Source organism: Muntiacus reevesi, chromosome 5 (genome assembly GCF_963930625.1).
Source record: "Muntiacus reevesi chromosome 5, mMunRee1.1, whole genome shotgun sequence".
NCBI lineage: Eukaryota > Metazoa > Chordata > Mammalia > Artiodactyla > Cervidae > Muntiacus > Muntiacus reevesi.
The window spans coordinates 37629705-37651087 of record NC_089253.1 but is presented as its reverse complement, the minus strand read 5'-3'; positions in this window follow the sequence as shown (position 1 = coordinate 37651087).

The window sequence follows — 21383 nt, the reverse complement described above, 5'->3', positions numbered from 1 at the left end:
AATAGCAAAGTGAAGACTTAAGGGGCAACCCAGTGACATATGAGTGGCTTTAAGTAGTGGGACATTCGCACAGATCAGGGGCACCTTTGATGCCAGTCTCTGTCACAGATCTAGGTTGGAGCAGAATTGCAATTGCACAGTTTCAGTATTAGAAAAACTGTGATGCAGGCATCTACAAGATACTTTATATTATCCAACAAACATATAAGGAGAATCCTGTGTGCTGGGGTCTGGATAGGACACTGGAAAGTCAAAAGTTGAGTAACACTCAGGTGGCCCTTACCCTCAGGGTAGAGCAGTCTAAGTCATTTCTCTGCATTCTAAGTCATACCTGGCCCAAGAGAAAAGAGTGGAAGCACTCGGAGGGCATCCTGGACACCCAGCATCACAGGCCCTACTACTGGGGGCAGCCTCTCCTCAGCTCCAACCAGCGGCTGCCATGCTGGGAAGCGGGCTGACCAGCCTCATTTAGAAAAGAGCTCAGAAGCCTGGATATTTATGTACAATCTTCTGATTTAAATGCTAGCAAGTTACCTTTTTGGGTTTTCTTTTAAAAACAAACTAAAACCAAAATGAGGTAGCTATAGTTGGCCTCTAGGCCAGACACCTGGTGGTTGTCGAGTGGAGTAAGATTGAGCTTTTGTTCTCACCCAGACTGTCCGAGGACAAAGCTACTGGTAAAAGCCGAGCTCTACTAAAACAAGGATATAAGGTGCCCACTCCTGAGGTCAAGGAAGATTTCCTCGTCTGCCCATGCTCAAGAAGGCTTCGTGTGGTGGAAAAGGGAGCAGACCTTACCCCACAGTAAGTGTGGACACACACCCGTAGGCCTGTGCAGTGGGATCCATCTTAGCAAAAATTTGCGAATCCCTCTCGGGGAGGATCCATGGATCAGTCAGGTGTGAAGAAAGAAGATAATTGGCCAAGGGTAAACAACGACCTAGAAGGACTGTCCTATATGATTTCCTTCACCTCCACATTGCACTCCTCACTCAGGATGCCCACACTCCTCTCTGGGTATTGCCTCTGCCTAGTTTCTGATGTACTGCACTCCCCCTCATTAGAGAAGATGCCCATGCCCCTTTTCTCTCTGTGTGTATCTCTACCCTGCTTCTGAGTTGAATAAACCAACTGTTTCCCCATGTGCCCCCCCACACATTGTGCTGTGTCTCTAGTAATAAACTTTGTACCTGGTTTTACAGTTTTTGCCTCCTTGAAACAGCCTTGCTTTCAAGCAGGGACAGGCACCAGGGCCACTTTGCTTCTAGCCTCTAGCCCCAAGTGGTGTAGTGACTCTTGGTTTTCTCCCAGGTTGCTTGGGCTTAATTCCTGGCCAGGGAATGAAGATCTCTCTTCAGCACTGCTCACTGCTTTCACTCTGAGATCAATAGTGGAGGCCAAATGTCAAACAACAGTGTGCCGAATTCAACCTGCAGACTGTGTGGTCTTTATTTCCATCCTAGAGGTGTGAGTAGAGAGAGGACAGAGAGGGGATTCAATTCAAGTTGGTTTATTGAACAAGAGACTGGATGCATATCACCTATGTTAATTTCCCTTCCATTTGTAAAGAAAGATCAGCAGGGTCATATAAACCAATTAATTTAATAATATGCTTTGTTGAGGACAAATGGATAGAATTCTAATTCCCTAAGGGTCTCCATGTGAAATGAATGCAATAGTGCGGTAGTTTGAACATTCTTTGGTATTGCCCTTCTTTGTGACTGGAATGAAAACTGGCCTTTTCCAGTCCTGTGGCCACTGCTGAGTTTTCCAAATTTGCTGGCATATTGAGTGCAGCACTTTCATAGCATCATAATTTAGGATTTGAAATAGTTCAGCTGGATTTACGTCACCTCCACTAGCTTTGTTCCTGGTAATGCTTCATAAGGCACATTTGCCTTTACACTCCAGTATGTCTGGCTCTAGGTGAGTGATCACGCCATTGTAATTATCCAGATCATTAAGACCTGAATTTTTGTAGAGTTCTTCTGTGTATTCTTAACACCTCTTCTTACTATCTTCTGCTTTTGTTGGGTCCATACTTCTCCTTTATTATGCCCATCTTTGCATGAAATGTTCCCTTAGTATCTCTAATTTTTTTTTTTTTAAGAGATCTCTAGTATTTCCCATTCTATTGCTTTCCTCTATTTCTTTGCATTGTTCACTTAAGAATGTGTTCTTATCTCTCCTTGCTATTCTTTGGATCTCTGCATTCAGATGCTTCTGTCTTTCCTTTTCTCCTTTGCCTTTCGATTCTCTTCCTTACTCAGCTATTTTTATAGATGCCTCAGACAATAATTTTGCCTTGATACATTTCTTTTTCCTTGGGGATGGTTTTGGTCACACCTCCTGTACAGTGTTATGAACCTCCATCTGTAGTTCTTAAGGCACTCTGTCTACCACATCTAATACCTTGAATCTATTAGTCACTTAAACTGTATAATCATAAGGGATTAGTTTTAAGTCACATTTGAATGACCTGATTGTTCTCCCTACTTTTTTCAATTTAAGTCTGAATTTGCCAATGAGGAGCTTATGACCTGAGCCAGTCAGTCCATGTCTTGTTTTTGCTGACTGTATAGTTTCTTTATCTTCAGCTACAAAGAATATAATCAATCTGATTTTGGCATTGACTACACAACTGTCTCATTTCACTTGCTAGCAAGCTAGTGCTGAAAATCCTTCAAGCTAGGTTTCAATAGTACATGAACCAAGAACTTCCAGATGTACAAGCTGGATTTAGAAAATGCAGAGGAACCAGAGATCATATTGCCAACATCCGTTGGATCATAGATAAAGCAAGGGAATTCCAGAAGAACATCTACTTCTTCTTCATTGACTATGCTAAAACCTTTGACCATGTGGATCACAACAAACTGGAAAATTCTTCAAGTGATGGGTGTAGCAGACCACCTTACTTGCCTCCTGAGAAACCTGTAAGGAGATCGAGAAGCAACAATTAGAACTGGACATGAAATGATGGACAGATTCAAAATTGTGAAGGAGTATGTCAAGGCTGTGTATTGTCATCCTGCTTATTTAACTTATATTCAGAGTACATCATGTGAAATGCCAGGCTAAATGAAGCACAAACTGGAATCAAGATTGCTGGGAGAAATAACAACCTCTTATATGCAGATGATACCACCCTAATGGCAGAGAGCAGAGAGGAACTAAAGAACTTCTTGATGAAGGTGAAAGAGGAGAGTGTGAAAAATCTGGCTTAAAACTCAACATTTAAAAAGCAAAGATCATGGCATCCGGTCCCGTCACTTCACAGCAAATAGATGGGGAAGTAATGGAAACAGTGACAGATTTAATTTTCTTGGTCTCCAAAATCATTACGGATAGTGATTGCAGCCTTGAAATTAAAAGATGCTTGTTCCTTTGAAGAAAAGCTATAGTAAACCTAGACAGTGTATTACAAAACAGAGACATCACTTTGCCAACAAAGATCCATGTACTCAAAGCTATGATTTTTCCAGTAGTCATGTACAGATGTGAGAGTTGGACCATAAAGAAGACTGAGAGCTGAAAAATTGATACTTTTGAATTGTGGGGCTGGAAAAGACTCTTAAGAGTCTTTTGTACAGCAAGGAGATCAAACCAGTCAGTTCTGAAGGAAATCAGCCCTGAATATTCATTGGAAGGACTGATGCTAAAGCTGAAGTGCAAATAATTTGGCCATCTGATGTGAAGACCTAACCCACTGGAAAAGATTCTGATGCTGGAAAAGATTGCAGGCAGGAGGAGAAGGGGAAGACAGAGGTCAAGATTGTTAGATAGCATCATTGACTCAGTGGACATGAGTTTGAGCAAACTCTGGGAGAGAGTGATGGATAGGGAAGCCTGGCATGCTGCAGTCCATGGGGTGGAAAAGAGTTGGACACAGCTGAATGACTGAACAGCAACAATAGAATCCATACCTTGAAACATTTTGTCTGCCAAATCAAACATAGAAAGAGATAATTGCAAGGTGTCTAATCAGTCAAGGAACATATACACACAAAATACAAACCACTCAGAGCTCCTGCTCAGCCCGAGATGAACAGGGCTACCTCTTAGACTGTTCTTCCATGCAAAATAAAGACGATGGTGCTTCATGGTTCCTTCTACAACTCCCAGGGCCCGGGTATTCCTGTATGAGGTTTGTGCAGGCCTGTTCCTTGGGTAGAACATTGGGAGTCTCCCCAGTCACCAGGTGTGGACTGATGGGGTGCTGGGTCTTATCCTTCATTTTTCCACAATGTTAGCATTCAGTTCAATCCCTACAGAGGGGATTTGATAGCATCTAACAAATGATATACACATATGCTCTTTAACTCAGTCAATTCTACTTCTAGGGATCTGTCCCAAAAATTCACTGGCAAAAAATACAAGAAGTACCATATGTACAAACTATTCACTACAACACTGTTCGTAAAAGTATAAGATTATAAATATACTCAAAGTGACCTTCCATGGGGAGTGTGGAATAAGGCACAGGGCATCCCAACACTTGGGTATCATGTGGATAAAAGGAGAGAAGAGTGGAATGGGTGAGATCTTCAGGATACACTGTTTAGTTTTTTGAAAAAGAGGGACTGGAGAAGAGCTTACAGTTGTTGCTTTTACGTACAATATCTGTCTATTTTCAGCAAGAAAGAGGGGAAGAAAAAGCCTAAACCTCCTGAAAATATAATTTATGGATCAGGGCCAGGGATGGAAGTGATTTTTCTTGTTTTATAGTTTGAGTTTGCAACCATGAAAATGCAGCACAGTCTCAAAAAACAGATAAAGAAATACATCTGCAGAATTTTAGAACAATCAAAAAGCAAATGAGCCTAATTGTATCAAGTTGGTGACATTACTGCACAGAACAAAATATTATTTAAGTGGTTTAAATACAGAAGTGTGACTCTACATTCACAGTGGAATGTCTTCTGATGACTAAGGCAATCAAAAATACTCTGCTGTATCCAAACAAAACCAAAAGAAAACAAAAAAGCAAAGAAATTTGAGATTATATCCATCTCCTTATTGTTGGTGATATTGCTTTTGTTATTGTGAAAGTACCATATGTTTATTACTGGTTAAAGCAAGTCAATAATTTATGCTAATATTGTTCTGAAGCAAGACTTTCAGTGGATAGAGTAAAGAGGTTCAAGTATAAAACAAAGAACCTTTAGTAAAGCCCTACAGCCTTAAAAATTGATAACATAAGTTTGTACCATTTAATTATTTTCCTTTTTCTACCCCCTTTCTTTAAAGGATTCGGTACTTCCTGGTTCTTTCAACTGAAAAGCCTAGAAGGGATGGCAACTTGGTTACAGTGACTATCCTGAGGTCTATCATGTGGCTTCTAAATTCCATTTCCCACCTTAGGGTCCATGGATTCTTGAAGAGATGACTGATTTCAGGACTGGGCCAAGGAATGAACAAGATAAGCCTGAGAATCTTGAAGGACCAGAAATTTGAGGGCCTTCAAAGATTAGCAAGAACTGAACAAAAAGTTTAGGAATCCATTTGATGAGGCCGAAAGTGAGACAATTTTAGCATCAGTTCAAATCCACTGAAACAAATTAAATATATAAAAATTCAGGAGTTCCGAATGTTGATAGATAACATGTAATTTGTCACTGTGGCAGATTGCTAGGTCACAAAGTCACTGTCATGGACACTGAGAAAGGGAAATAATCATCAATATTTATGCTATTTTTGTTTGTATGAAGCATATTTCATGTAACTATAAACATTTGAAAGAATGCTCTTATTAATTGAAGATTTCCAGGAATTAAATTCAGCAGTGGTAGAAAGAAGAAACCACTGTTTTGCAATATTCTCATGAGCTAATAGATCTTGGCCAAGATCATCCATGGATGATAAAACCATAAGATGAAAGGTCAAAGGTGAAGTTTATAATGCCTGCATGAGGTTGGCAACATCAGGACCCGCTGCATCTCAGCATACATCAAAGTGAGGCACCTAGTGAGTATGTCTCTTAAGTGATGCTGTAAGAAATACATGTAACTATGAATTAAATATTCCAATAAAATTTGTTGAACACAAGTCTAGATCTAACTACCAGTTTTCAGGGAAATACATAGATAAAGGAACAGAGAAGCAATCCTCTAAATCAGCAGTCTCCAGCTTTTTTTGGCACTAGGCACTGGTTTCCTGGAAGAAAATTTTTCTAGAGACTTGGTGGAGGGGGTGATTTCTGAATGATTCAAGGGTATTATGTTTATTGTGGACTTTATTTCTATTGCTATTATGTTGTGATACATAATGAAATAGTTATACAACTCACTGTAATACAGACTCTGTGGGAGCCCTGAGCTTGTTTTCCTGGACCGAGACTATCCCATCTGCGGGTGATGGGAGAGCGATGGGGAGCCGCAGAAAATACAGATGAAGCCTCGCTTGTGGGCTGCTCACCTCCTGCTGTTTGTCTGGTTCTTAATGGACCAAGGACTGGTACTGGTCCTGGTACTGGTGTGGTGGACTCCTGCTCTCAACACAAGACTTGGGACTTTCTATGAGGCAAATCACCTACCTCCTCTCACATTTTAAACAAATAAATGGTATAAAAAGAAAGGGGGAGAATTTTATTTATTGAAAGTCTTAGAGCAACCAAATGCAACATCCGAATATTCATCCCCTAGACCTAGATTTGAATAAGTAAACTATAAAGGACTTTTTTTTTTTAGAGGATTACGGAAATTTGAACATGGACTAGATATCAGATGTTAATTTTATCTGGAAGAAAATAGCATTTGTGGTTATATACATTTTATGAAATGGTACTCTCTTCCTTGGGCTTCCCAGGAGGCTGAGTGGTAGAGAATCTGCCTGCAATGCAGGAGACATTATTTTGATCCCTGGGTTGAGAAGAGCACCTGGAGAAAAAAAAGTTGCAACCCACTGCAGTATCTTTCCCTGGGAAATTCCATGGACAGAGGAGCCAGCAGACTACAGTTCATGGGGCCACAAAAGAGTCGGACTAAACAACAACAGCAACAATAGCAATCTCTTCCTTAAAATACTTTAGCAAAAATGAATGCATAGCAAAAACCAAAATTTAAATGAGGGTGTGCTTTGATTTAAAGAAATAGAGCTGAGTATTTGCTATGGATTGAATTGTGTCCACCCTCAAGTTCAAATGCTGAATCCTTAACTCCTGATGTGATGATTTTAGGAGGCAGGGCCTTTGGGAGGTCATTAGGTTGAGATGAGGTCTTAATGGTAGGGCCCTCATGATAGGATTGAAAGTGAAAGTGAAGTCACTTAATCATGTCTGACTCTGCAATCCCATGGACTGTAGCCTACTAGGCTCCCCCGTCCATGCGGTTTTCCAGGCAAGAATACTGGAGTGGGTTGCCATTTCCTTCTCCATGATAGGATTAAGCACCTTTATAGGAAGAGCCACCTGAGAACTTCCTCCCTTTCTCTCTCTCATTCTTCCTCCTTCCCCTCCCTTCTCCTCTCCTCCCTCAATATCCCTCCCCATCACATGTGAGGACACTGCAAGGAGAGAACTGTCTGGGAGCCAAGATGAGGGCTCCCACCAGGAACACAAGTGACCAGCACCTGGTCTTGGACATGTAGCCTCAGGTCTATAACCCCCTAGGTGGACCAAGAGAGTAGTGTTGTAGTTCTGATCTCGGTGAGGCAGCAGTGAGCGGTGATATGAAGCAAGATCTTCATTCCCTGCCAAGGAATTGAACCTGGAATGAGAGGTTCATTCCAAGGATGAGAACCAGGAATGCTAGCCACCAGACCAGCAAGGGCTGGAGGCTAGAAGCTATTTTTTCTTGGATCTTTGTCCCCCAGTGAAAAATGCCTTTATCACAGAGGCAGAAACTATAAATGAAGGTACAAAGTTTCATTAAAGACACAGAACGAGTGGGAGAGCACACGGAGAAATGATTTGTATAGACGGGATAGAAGCAAGGCAGAGATGCTCACCTGGAGAGAAAGAGGATGGGGTTAGAGAGTAGGAGTTCACTAAAGAGGTGGTTAAGTTATTTACATGGGTCAGTTCTTCAGGGTCTTTGTCTTCCTTCAGGCCAATTATCTGATTTCTTTTTCCATACCAGACTCACCCTGGGAACCTCCCCTGGGGGTGCATGCACCTCTCAGCCAAGATGGATCTGGAAGTGAAGTCTTCTGGGAGGAGAAAAACTCAGTACTTTCGTTGTTATTCAGTCACTAATTCGTGTCCAACTCTTTGCAACCCCGTGGACTGCAGAACGCCAGGCTTCCCTGTCCTTCACTGTCTCCTGGATTTTGACAGGAGGGTGTTGGAACTCACTAAAAGAAAAAGAAGATACCCCATGTCACAGGACAAGGGAGAAGCCACAAGGAGATGGCAGGGGGGGCACAATCACATTGAAGTCAAATCCCATACCCACCAGGTGGGCAACACACAAACCGGAGAGTAATAATGCCAGAGAAGCTCTCACACTTTTGTGAAGCTCTAGGCTCCACATCAGACTTCCCAACCTGGGGATCTGACAAAGGGACTGGGCATCCCTGGGGAATCTGACTTTGAAGGTCAGTGGGATTTGATTATAAAACTTCCACAGGACTGGGTGAAACACAGACACTTGGAGGACACAAACAAATCCTTGCATGCACCAGGAGCCAGGGGACAGGAGCAGTGACCCCCAAGAGACTGAGCCAGACCTGCATGTGAGTTTTGAGGGTCTCCTGTGGCAGCTGTGGCCTGCTGTCTGGACAGGGGCAGTGGTAGCAGCGGTCCTGGGGGTGTGTGTTGGCGTAAGTTCTTTTGGACTTCACTTTTAACCCTACCATAGAGCCTATAGACTCCAGGACTGGGCTGTCTGAGGTCAAACAACTAACAGGGAGGGAGCACAGCTCCTCCAGAAATCTTGCCTGGAAAATCCCATGGACAGGGGAGCCTGGTGGGCTACAGTCCATGGCGTTATGGAGTCCCAGCATATCCCAGTGGTGCTCAGACACGACTGAGCAACTGAGCACATGATGCACAGTTTACAAATGATAATAATACATCCAGTGGTTTCTGTGGTAAATTCCGCAGGCCAATTACTTTTCACACAGTGCTTTCATCAACTTCAATTTTAACTCTTTTGTGTTAAGATTTACATTAAATTTCAACATATGTAAGTGTTAGAAATATGCAAATCCAATTCCAAGCATAGATATAGTTCCCAACTAGGAATTAAACCTAGGCCCCCTGTGTAGAAGTGCAGAGTCCTAACCCACGGGAGCCGCCAGAGAATTCCCTTCCATCATTCAATTTAAATCACGATAGCTAGGACGTGGAAGCAATCTAGATGTCCATCAGCTGATGAATGGATAAAAAAGCTGTGGTACATATACACAATGGGATATTATTCAGCTATTAAAAAAGAATACATTTGAATAAGTTTTAGTGAGGTGGATGAAACTGGAGCCTATAATACAGAGTGAAGTAAGTCAGAAAAACACCAACGCAGTATATTAATGCATATATATGAAATTTAGAAAGATGGTAATGATGACCTTATATGTGAACAGCAAAAGAGACACAGATATAAAGAACAGACTTTTGGACTCTGTGGGAGAAGGTGAGGGTGGGATGATTTGAGAGAATAGCATTGAAACATGGTAATATTACCATATATGAAATAGATCATCAGTCCAAGTTTGATGCATGAAGCAGGGCTCTCAAAGCCAGTGTACTGTGACAACCCTGAGGGATGGGATGGGGAGGGAGGTGGGGGGGTCAGGATGGGGGACACGTGTACACCCATGGCGATTCATGTCAATGTATGGCAAAACCACTACAACATTGTAAAGTAATTAGCCCCCAAATAAAATAAGTAAATCCATTAAAAAAACAAAACAAAACTCAGTCCCCAAAACTCCCGAGGTGAAGCAGCTCTCTCAGCATGGAAGAATGCGCCACCTGCTGGAGACATCAGAGGACTCTGCTTTGCCACAAGTCATCAGGGAAATCTGGGTGTGTTGCCTTTATGAGGAGGTCTAGCACTTTCTGGATGGCTCAGATGGCAATGCAGGAGACCGGGGTTCAGTCCCTGGGTCAGGAAGATCCCCTAGAGGAGGGAATGGCAACCCACTCCAGTACTCTTGCCTGGAGAATTCCATGGACAGAGGAACCTAAGGGCTACAGGGTCAGACATGACGAGCTACTAACACCGCACAGCCTCACCAATGAGCAGAAACTTGGATTAAAGATTTACTGAGTATGGCCCTGCCCACCAGAGCAAGACCCAGTTTTCCCAAGTCAGTCACTTCCATTAGAAAGTTCACACAAGCTTCTTATCCTCATCCATCAGAGGGCAGACAGAAGCAAGAACTAAAATCCACGTCCTACAGAATGAAAAGCACAATTACAGAAAGCTAACCAAAGTGATCACATGGATTACGCCTTGTGTAAGTCAGTGAAGCTATGAGCCATGTTGTGCAGGGCCACCCAAGATGGATGGGTCATAGTGGAGTGTTATGACAAAACGTGGTCCACTAGAGAAGAGAATGGCAAACCACTTCAGTATTCTTGCCTTGAGAAGCCCATTAACAGTATGAAGAGGCAAAAAAAAAAAAAAAAAAAAGACAGACTCATTATGGCATGGTGTTATCCCGTGTCTTTCTACCTACAAGGAGCCTTTCTGCACATGTGTAGTGTCTCCCTTGTCCCAAAAGAGCGAGGAGTTGTGATCCCTTAAACATTTAATCAAACACGGTTTTTCTCCTCTTTGTCCTTGCCATGACTATTACCTTAAGGTGTTTACAAGAGGTAAACACTGGCTATTTACCCTGTTTCTGTTGTTACTCCCATTTTGGAGGGCAAAGAGGAGGCTGATTGTAAATGCCCTAACTGGATCCTACCTATCTCTTGCTTCAGAAAATGCTAACAGTTGTGAGTATCCTGGCTGAAACCCACTTCTTTGTGCCCCATGAACTGCAAACAGGAGGCCAGTTGTAAATGTCTACCCTGGAGCCCATCTCTCTCCTGCAGCTTTTGATGCTGTGTGATGAAATACAGGGCTCATGATAGCATGCTTTTAAATTTTTGTTATGTTTGAAATCTTTTTGTAGTAAGAAGTTTACAAAATATCCATTTTGAAGTTTGTGTCTTCAGTGATGCCCTGAGGGTCCCAGAAAAGCAGTTTTGTGCAGGCCGAGTGGTTGGAGACCCACCTGCTCATTCATTACTCCAGCTCTTCTCCTGTTATCTGATCACCTCACCCCACTCCAGACAACCACCCACCACATCCCCAGCCCACTGCTACCTGCTTGGTCATTCAGCTGAGCCAGGTTAGGGGCTGGAGGTAGAAGGAATGAGGACTATTTAGAAAGAATGAACCACGATGCATGAGACAGGGTGCTCAGGGCTGGTGTACTGGGATGATCCAGAGGGATGGGATGGGGAGGGAGGTGGGATGGGGGTTCAGGATGGGGAACAGATATACACCCGTGGCAGATTCATGTCAGTGTATGGCCAAAGCACTACAATATTGTAAAGTGATTAGCCTTCAATTAAATAAATTTATATTAGAAAAAAAAAGAATGAACCATATATTAAGGAAAAGGTAATTGAATAGTAACAGGATCCTCTCAATTTGTTTTTGAAACTTGTCTCAGTCATCTTCAGATTAAGACTGCATGACCTGCAATCAGGGGATGATGCGTACTGGAAGACGTAATTTAAAGGACTGTCTCTGATCTGAATGTAAGGGGCTTTTTCAGGTACTGTTAATTAGCACATGCACAGTACACTGAAGGGAAACCGACTCTTGATTAATTCCCACTTACAAAGACCCTACACTGGGCTGGTCTGTAGAGAGGACTGCTGACCTCCACCTTACCTTAAAACAATGCTCAAACAGGAGAAGCCACACGTTGGCCAGGATGAGGAGAAGATGACACCAGAAGTAGACAGCTTACCTAAGATGTCAGAAGATGACAGACCTAATTCTTGTGATCATTTATAATGTTTTGTTGACTTTTTGGACCTTTGCCTATAAATCAAATGTTTTCTATCATGGACATGGCTGAATGCTAGTTTTAAAAACTGATTCAAAAGAAAAAATCTATTCAGTTGTTGGGTTGTGGCTAATTACCTGTGTCGAGTAAGTCTAGATTACCTTGGTGAATTTCTCTACTATAAGATTCTAATTAGCTGACCCTTCCAAAATTAATTTTAGCAGAAAGAAAGTTCAGTCCTGTTCAGGCTACTCTTGATATTACTAAGTGGGATCCTCTCACCTGTCCAATTAATACCTGCTCTGACCCTGGACATAATATGAATTTTCCTCTAAGTTACTCAAACTCAACCAGAACAACAAGCAAAAATTAGGAATAAAACCTCTAACATTTATAGGATGGATTTATGCGGTTAACACTAGGCTGTGGTCATTTAAGTTTTCAGGTCACCCTTTAACTGGGGACCAATTAAATTATACTAAGGGTAACTGGGTTAGTAACAATAGGAAATGAGGCTGGGAGCCTTATGGACAGTGCCAATATATAATTTCCCTGAAAGATAAAGATTGATACAGAATAGACTAAGTCAAACGACCTGAGAATATACTGGGCTACACCTAATGCAAGTTCTTGGTTTAATTCTTACTTATAACTTAAATAATACTGCTAGCTCTGTTATTTGTATTTTGTCTATTTTGCAAGATTGCTGTTTCTTGCATTACCAAATGTGTGACTGGAACTGCAATGAAATTGAAGACTAGGTGACTTGAAGCAGTTGATCTAATACATAGTTGCAAATGCCATTGCTGTTCAGTCACTCAGTCCTGCCGGCCTCTTTGTGACCCTGTGGACTGCAGCATGTCAGGCTTCCCCGTCTTTCACCATCTCCCGGAGGTTGCTCAGACGCGTGTCCGTTGAGTCGGTGATGCCATCCAGCCACCTCGGCCTCTGTCGTCCCCTTCTCCTCCTGTCTTCAATCCTTCCCGGCGTCAGTGCTGTGCTGCGCTCAGTCACTCAGGCGTGTCTGACTCTTTGCGACCCCGTGGACTGCAGCCCGCCAGGCTCCTCTGTCCATGGGGATTCTCCAGGCAAGAATACTGGAGTGGGTTGCCATGCCCTCCTCCAGGGGATCTTCCCAACCCGGGGATCAAACCCAGGCCTCTGGTATTGCAGGTGGATTCTTTAACATCTGAGACACCAGGGAAGCCCTCCCAGCATCAGGGTCTTTTCTATTGAGTCTGCTCTTCTTATCAGGTATCCAGAGTATTGGAGCTTCAGCTTCAGTGTCACTCCTTCCAATGAATATTCAGTGTTGATTTCCTTTAGAATTGACTGGTTTGATCTCCTTGCAGTCCAAGGGACTCTCAAGAGTCTTCTCCAACCCCACAGTTCAAAAGCATCAATTCTTTGATGCTCAGCCTTCTTTATGGTCCAATTCTCACATCCATACGTGACTACTACTAGAAAAACCGTACCTTTGACTATATGGATCTTTATTGGCAAAGTAATGTCTCTGCTTTTTAATATACTGTCTAGTTTTATCATAGCTTTTCTTCCAAGGAGCAAGAGTCTTTTAATTTCATGACCACAGTCACCATCTGCAGTGATTTTGGAGCCCAAGAAAATAGAGTCTGTCACTGTTTCCATTGTTTCCCCATCTATTTGCCATTATGTGATAGGCCTGGATGCCATGATCTTAGTTTTTTGAATGTTGAATTTTTAAGCCTTTTATTTTTTTTTTACCTATCAACACTTACTTTATTTATTTATTTTTGAAGTTGTTCATATGTTTATTAACCATCTGTATTTCTTTTTTTCCCAATTACTTTTATTAGTTGAAGGCTAATTACTTTAAAATATTGTAGTGCTTTTTGCCATACATTGACATGAATCAGCCATGGATTTACATGTGTTCCCCATCCTGAACCCCCCTCCCACCTCCCTCCCCATCCCATCCCTCTGGATTTAATCCTTTTAAAGGTAGATGACTAGTGCCCGTGGCAAGTGCGTTTGCCATTAGTGATTGTAATAGTGTCACTCTAGATATGGGAAGATACAACAAGAGGGAATTTTTTCCTGGACCATAACAGACCCCGTGTGGTCTAGAGCCCCTTGGTTACTGTTGATAGACTTAGTCCAGTAATGGCACATGGAGTGGCCTACTGGTAAAATCTTTGCCTGACCTCGAAATGAAACTTCCTAGCACCATGCGATGAAATGGTCATGAAATGCCTCCCAAAGTAAGGTCAAATTTATGACCATGTGGGGCTTCCCTGGTAGCTCAGCTGGTAAAGAATCAGCCTGCAAAGCGGGAGACCTGGGTTTGATCCCTGGTTTGGGAAGATCCCTTGGAGGAGAGCATGGCAAACCACTCAGTAGTCTTGCCTAGAGAATCCCCGTGGACAGAGGAGCCTGGCATTCTGCAGTCCATGGGGTAGCAAAGAGTCAGACCCAACTGAGTGGCTAAGCACACACGCATGGGGCTCTATCTACAAATTGGCAGTTGCCACAGCGCTCGCCATATACCTCTTCCAGGAGTAAATACTGCAGCAGCGGCTGGTGATTTTCAACCTCCCCTGAAAGGAGTTGAGGGTGGAGAGCAGAAATGAGGCACTCTGGGCTCAGGAAAAATCGGGCAGGACAGATCTTCAAATAGGTACCCTGAGGAGGCAATTTTATGAGACCAATTCATAGATATAGAATGAAAAATGATGGTTGGCAAGGACTTGGGGAAGGGAGGAATGGGAGTTAATGTTTAATGGGTACAAAGTTTCAGTTGGATGATGAAAGAATTCTGGAGGTTGATGGTAATGATGCTTGTACAACAGTGTGAATGTACTTAATGTCATAAAATTATACACTTTAAATGTTTAAAATGGTAAATGGTAGCTCAGTCAGTAAAGAGTTCACCTGCAATGCAGGACACTGGGATTCGATCCCTGGGTTAGGACTTACCTGGAGAAGGAAATGGCAACCCACTCCAGTATTCTTGCCTGAAAAAATCCCATGGATAGAGGAGCCTGGTGGGCTATAGTCCATGGGTCTGCAAGACCTGGACATGACTTAGTGACTAAACCACCACCACAGTGTTTTACCATAATTAAAGGGTATCTCTTACATATTTTTTACTTTTGAAGTACTTGTGTCTGTATATTTAAAGTGGATTTCTTGTTGGCAGCAGTAGATGCTTTGTATTTTTTAAAATCCAATTTTAAAATTTCTGCCTTTTAAGGGATGTTTAGACCACATACTTTTAATATGACTATTACTGTAGTTGGGTTTAGTTCTCAAGGCTCTTCTAGTCCACTTTCATGCTTCCCCAGTGGCTCAGATGGTAAAGAATCTGCTTGCAATGCAGGATAATTGACTTTGATTCCTGGGTTCCTCTGATCCCCTGGAGAAGAGAATGGCAACCCACTCCAGTATTGTTCCCTGGAGATTTCCATGGGCAGAGGTGCCTGCTGGGCTACAGTCCATGGGGTGAAAAAGAGTTGGACATGGCTGAGTGACTAACACATACATGTATTGCACTTTCACCTTCCAGATCATAGATTTTAATTTAACCTGACGATGTCAGCTAGGGCATTTTCCTTGCAATTCCCTCTGACAGGTATGCTGTGACTCAAGGTTGTGCTCTGCGTCTACATGTTGGGCAGACCTCTTGCCTGAACCTGCTTGCTAGGGTGCAGTTACAGTTGCCTGACGGTCATGCCTAGAGTCTGAGGCACGTGGGACACTGGGTGATGGGGACCGGTGGGCAATATGTCTTTTTTCCTTCTGGCAATTTTTATTGTTATTTGTTTAAATCAATGTATTTATGATGTGCCTTGGTGTAGTTTTCATATTTCTTGTGTTTGGGTTAATTGATTTTTTGTATCTGTGGTCTTAAAGGTTCCATCACATTTGGAAATTTTACACTGAGTTATTCTTCAGGAATTTTCTCTGTCTCTTATCTCTTGCTTCTTTGGAACTCTACTTATATATTTTAGTATTCTTAAAGTTGTTTCAAAGCTCCCTGTTGCTCAATTTTTTTTTTGCCTGTATTTTAAAACTTTGTGGTTCCTTTTGTGTAGTTTCTGTTGCTGTTTCTTCAAGTTTACTGATCATTTCTTCTGTTGTGTCTAATCTGCTGTCATTTTCATTCTGTATACTTCATTCCCAGAATCTTGATTTGGATCTTTTTAATATTTTCCATGTCTCTGCTTAAAATGTTCAATCTTCTTTAGCTTCTTGAATGTATGGAATATGATTGTAGTAACCATCTTAATGTCCTTCCCTGCTAATTCTGTTATCTGTATTTTTGAGTGTGTTTCTACTGATTAATTTCCCCCCTCATTATGGATCATATTTCTCACTTCATTACACTTCATGTAAATTCTTGATTGGACATTGGATGTTAGGAATTTTATGCTTTTGGGTGCTGGATTTTTTATTTTTAAAATTTTTTATTTTTAAAAATATTTCTGGTACTATTTGGGGACACTGTTAATTTCCTGGAAATAGTTTGTTTTATTTTTTTTACAGGCATGCTGTTCAGCTTTGTTAGCTGAGGGGAGACCGGCCTTTAGACCAGGGTTACTTTTCCCAACACTCAAGGCAATATCCTCTTCAGTGCCCTCTTGATGTCCTGTGAATTATGAACTATTTCCACTCTGTTAGGTGGTGACACAAATTAGTCATGGCTCAAGTTGAGGCTCAAGGGTTGTTTCCTCTAATCCTGACCAGTACTATCAACGCTCAGCTGAAAACAGGAGTTGCGTCTCTAGCAGATTTCCATGGTTCTCTCTGTGTAGCTCTCTCCTGTGAACTCTGGCTACCTAGAGCCCCAAATCTCTCTTCCCAGCTTGAGGAGACTGCAGGGCTTTGCCTGGATATATGCTTCTTGCTCCAGGCTTGGAAACAGTATCTGGAGTTGGAAACACTTGGAACACTGTCAGAGTTGATTCAATGTAGAGCTTATTTCCTTTGCTCCTCCCTCTGAGGAATCTGTCCTCTGCTGCCAGATGTCCAATGTCTGAAAACCGTTGTTTCGTTTAATATGTCTGGTTGGGTGTTGTTTGAGGTAGGAGAGTAAATCTGGTTGCCTGCTCCTGTTTTTCCTTTTGTTGTTCTGTTGCTAAATCATGTCCAACTCTTTATGACCTCACAGACTGTAGCACACCAGGCTTCCCTGGCCTCCACCATCTCTTAGAGTTTGCTCCTGTTCTTGTTCATTGAGTGAGTGATGCTATCTAGCCCTCTCATCCTCTGCTGTCCTCTTCTCCTGTTCTCAATCTTTCCCCCCATCAGGGTCTTTTCCAAAGAGTTGGCTCTTCAAATCAGGTGGCCAAAGTTTTGGAGCTTCAGCTTCAGCATCAGTCTTTCCAATGAATATTCAGAGTTGACTTCCTTTAGGGATGCTTGACTTGATCTCCCTGCAGTCCAAGGGACTCTGAAGAGTTTTTTCAAGCACCATGACTCAAATGCATCAATTCTTTTGTGCCCAGTCTTCTTTATGGTCCAACTCTCATAGTCATACTTGACTACTGGAAAAACGACAGCTATGACTATACAGACTTTTGTCGGCAACGTGTTGTCTCTGCTTTGTAATATGCTATCTAGGTTTGTCATAGCTTTTATTCCAAGAAGCAAGAGTCTTTTAATTTCATGGCTACAATCACTGTCTTCAGTGATTTTGGAGCCCAAGAAAATGAAGTCTCTCACTGTTTCCATTTTTTCCACTTCTGTTTCCCTTGAGGTGATGGGACTGGATGCCTAGCAGAGCAGAAGAGGCAGAATAATTAATATTTATTCCAGACTCAGGAGTCCATAAAGCTCTCTCAGGGACCCTCGCTCATCCCAGGCACACATGCGATCCCCATGGTGGGGTTATCATCTTGCTACCCGTTTTACTGATGAGGAAACTGAAGTTATGAGACTTGATCAAGGTCACACAGGTAAAGTGCTGAGGAGCCAAAATGCAAACCCAAGACATCAGTCCCCATGTTGTCTGTTTCCACTCTGCACCCAGAGTTTGGGGGAAGTGAAGAGATGGCACTAATTATTTATGCTAAAGAAAGAGGGGAAGGGGCACCGCCCCCTATCTCTAGGTCTGCATACCTTACTCTAATCTGAGTGTCCTCATGCTTAGAAAATGCTTTGCTTTGCATTCAGTCTTTCCTTTTTCTCCCCTGAGTTTATGTTTATAGGATCTGATATCAGGTGAAACTATTTGTTGTTGAGCTGAACAGTCCCAGGGTAGATCGTTATTGAGCAAGAGCCATCAATACCTTGCGTTTTTTATTGACATCAGATCTGGAGAGGTATCCTGATCGAAGCCCTCACCAGCATCTCTTCCCCACTGGGACTTTCTGCAGCCTCCTCTTTGCAGGTAGTGACCAGAGGCATCACACTGGTTTCCATCTACCGGGTATTGTGTACCTGCATGTGGGCCTTACTATCATCCAATAGATCGAGTTCCCAGCGTTTGAGGTACATGAGCTGGGTTTTGTAAAGATAGAAAGTAGCGGGAAGAAGTTGAAGGCAAGATTGCAGACAGCAGGGCCAGTATCTGGAGACTTCATGACCCCTCCCCATGGTGAGAGGTTTAGCAAGGCCCAAGGTGTACACAGAAAAGCATCTACTTCTGCTTCATTGACTATGCCAAAGCCTTGACTGTGTGGATCACAACAAATTGTAGAAAATTCTTCAAGAGATTGGAATACCAGACCATCTTACCTGCCTCCTGAAAAATCTGTATGCAGGTAAAGAAGCAATAGTTAGGCTGGACATGGAACAACAGTTTAAAACTAGGAAAGGAGTGCATCGAGGCTGTATATTGTTACCCTGTTCATTTAAGTTATATGCAGAGTACATCATGAGAAATGCTGGGCTGGATGAAGCACAAGTTGGAATCAAGATTGCTGGGAGAAATATCAATAACCTCAGATATGCAGATGACACCACCCTTATGGCAGCAAGTGAAGAGAACCTAAAGAGCCTCTTTTTGAAAGTGAAAGAGGAGAGTAAAAAAGCTGGCCTAAAACTCAACATTCAGAAAACAAAGATCATGGCATCCGGTCCCATCACTTCATGGCAAATAGATGGGGAAACAATGGAAACAGTGAGCTCTGTGGGGGTGGAAGCTCAGAGGAGACAAAAGAAGGAAAGGAAGGAAGGAAGGAAAGAAGGAGGAGAGAAGGGAAAAGAGGAAGTTTCTTTCTCAGGGTTTGTTAGTGAGGAAACAGTGATACATTTTCTCTTCTTGGTAACAGAGATCAGCACCTTTTCCTTTCCTGCTTGGGTCCCAGTCCGATCTCCTTAGAGTGGGAGGTACCATCCCCTAAAGAGCTGTTGTTTCTGTACCTGTGGATGCTGTGTGACTTCCTCCCCACTTCCCAGCTGTCCCCACCCTGTCTTGGGCCTCACGCATCTGCAGCGGCCCCCATGGTGGCCTTGCTGTCACCTCTGTCTGTCCAACCCTCTGACTCCTGCCCTGGGATTTGAACCCAGGCAGAAAATCTCCAGAATGTCCATGCCTGGTAAGGAGGCTGCACTGTGTTCCAACTGCTCTGCAAACCTGGATCATGCTGTTTTGTTTTCTGTTCTTTTCTTTCAATGTCCTATTGGAATAACTTCCCATAACATTAAATACAATTTTCAGGCAGTTGCTTGTGCGATTGTCTGTCTATGCTGTGGACACTCTATGTTGAAATGACCTCGGGATGTCCCAGATATTCTCTTTTGTAGGAGACTCTGAGGACTTCATTCTTGGTCATTTATGTTGGTGGCTGCTTTTGACCATCGCTTTAGTATAATTGTTAGCAGCAAAATTGCTGGGACAAAGGCCATATGTATATTCAGGACAAAACATCTTCAGAAAGATTGAGCAAAGTTACACTCTTAAAGAAGTGTTCCAGACCTATCTTTTTGCTATTTTTTCCCACTGTTTCTCTTACCTAAGGTATACATCTCTCTGATCTACAATTTGTAAAGGATAAAAGTGGAGGATGGGGTAAGATTATTGCTTTGAAGATCAGAATTTATCCTCATGTTGGTGGCACAGGCTACAAACATAGAGCCTCAAGAACAGGAGGGGCTTCCTTGGTAGCTCAGCTGGTAAAGAATCCGCCTGCAATGCAGGAGACCTAGCTTCCATCCCTGGGTTGGGAAGATCCCCTGTAGAATGGAACAGCTGCCCACTCCAGTATTCTGGGCCAGAGAATTCCATGGGTGTATAGACCATGGGGTTGCAAAGAGTCGGACTCAACTAAACGATTTTCACTTTCACTTTTCAAGAACAGGAGGCTCCTTAACAGACACCAGCTCTAGCCCCAGCTTTAGGAAAGCCCCAGCTGATCAGTCCCAGCTGATCTAGAGGGGCAAAGCCTGACCTTTTCCAATTCATATTATGACAGTAGCTGTGCTGAGACCATGCGTGTCTCCCAACATGGATGCACCAATGTGTTCTATTGGAAGTATTTATAAATGTACCCATTCATTTAGTCAGCATGTATTACTTGTGGGATTATTATGTGCCTGTCTCCAGTATGGATGAAAGAAGATCGGAGGAGACATCTTCCATCTGTACAATGGGGGACATGCCTTGCCAGGCTTGTGTGGAGACAGCAAGATCGCATATGCAATTGACCAGAGCTGTGCTTCTTACACTTACTGGTGATTTCTTACCAACAGAATCATGGCTTATGGTTCTATGAAGACTACTTGGAAAATGAGTTTGAGAGACTGTTCACTTGAGTCTCCATTTCGCTCAGTTCATGATATTTGCTGTCAAGGGGATCATAATCCAGTGTCACCTAAAGGGGCCAGGCACAGGCAACTTTGGACACAGGGCTGTTCTGCACAGAGATGGCAACCTCAAGGTAGATGGGTGTGTTTCAGGGTTCGATGAGAAGCCTGAAGTCAATGACCCTCCACTTGCCCTCTGCCAGCCTTTTCATGTCTCCCTGAAAGGAAGCTCTTCACTCCTTGGCCTCTTACCCACAGCTCTGCTGTTTTCTCCATCTGCCCTCCCCAGTGAGAGTTGTCTTTTTATCTGTCTCCATGATTTGGTGGTGGGTTCCAACCCATTCCTCTCCCCTGGGGCCCACCAAAGCACCTGGCACATATAGCTGCTCAGTAAACTTGTAGTGAATGAAAAATGAGGAAGAAATGAGGAATACATCTCTTTGACTGATGCTTGTCTTGTAGAGGAAAGGCCCATACTGAGAGGGTAACAGGTAGGAAGGCCAGAGGACCCCAAGCGGCAGAAGGAAATCATAAACTGCAAGTGGCAGATGTTTTTCCCTTCTCCACACAAAATTCAAAGAGTCTTCTTTAAATTCTGTGTTGATGATGCCTGGTTCTACCTTGAACTAACCAATGTGTTTTTCTTATGGAAGTATTTTTTTCCCAAGCTGTGTTAATGAAACTATATATTTGCTTTGGAATCT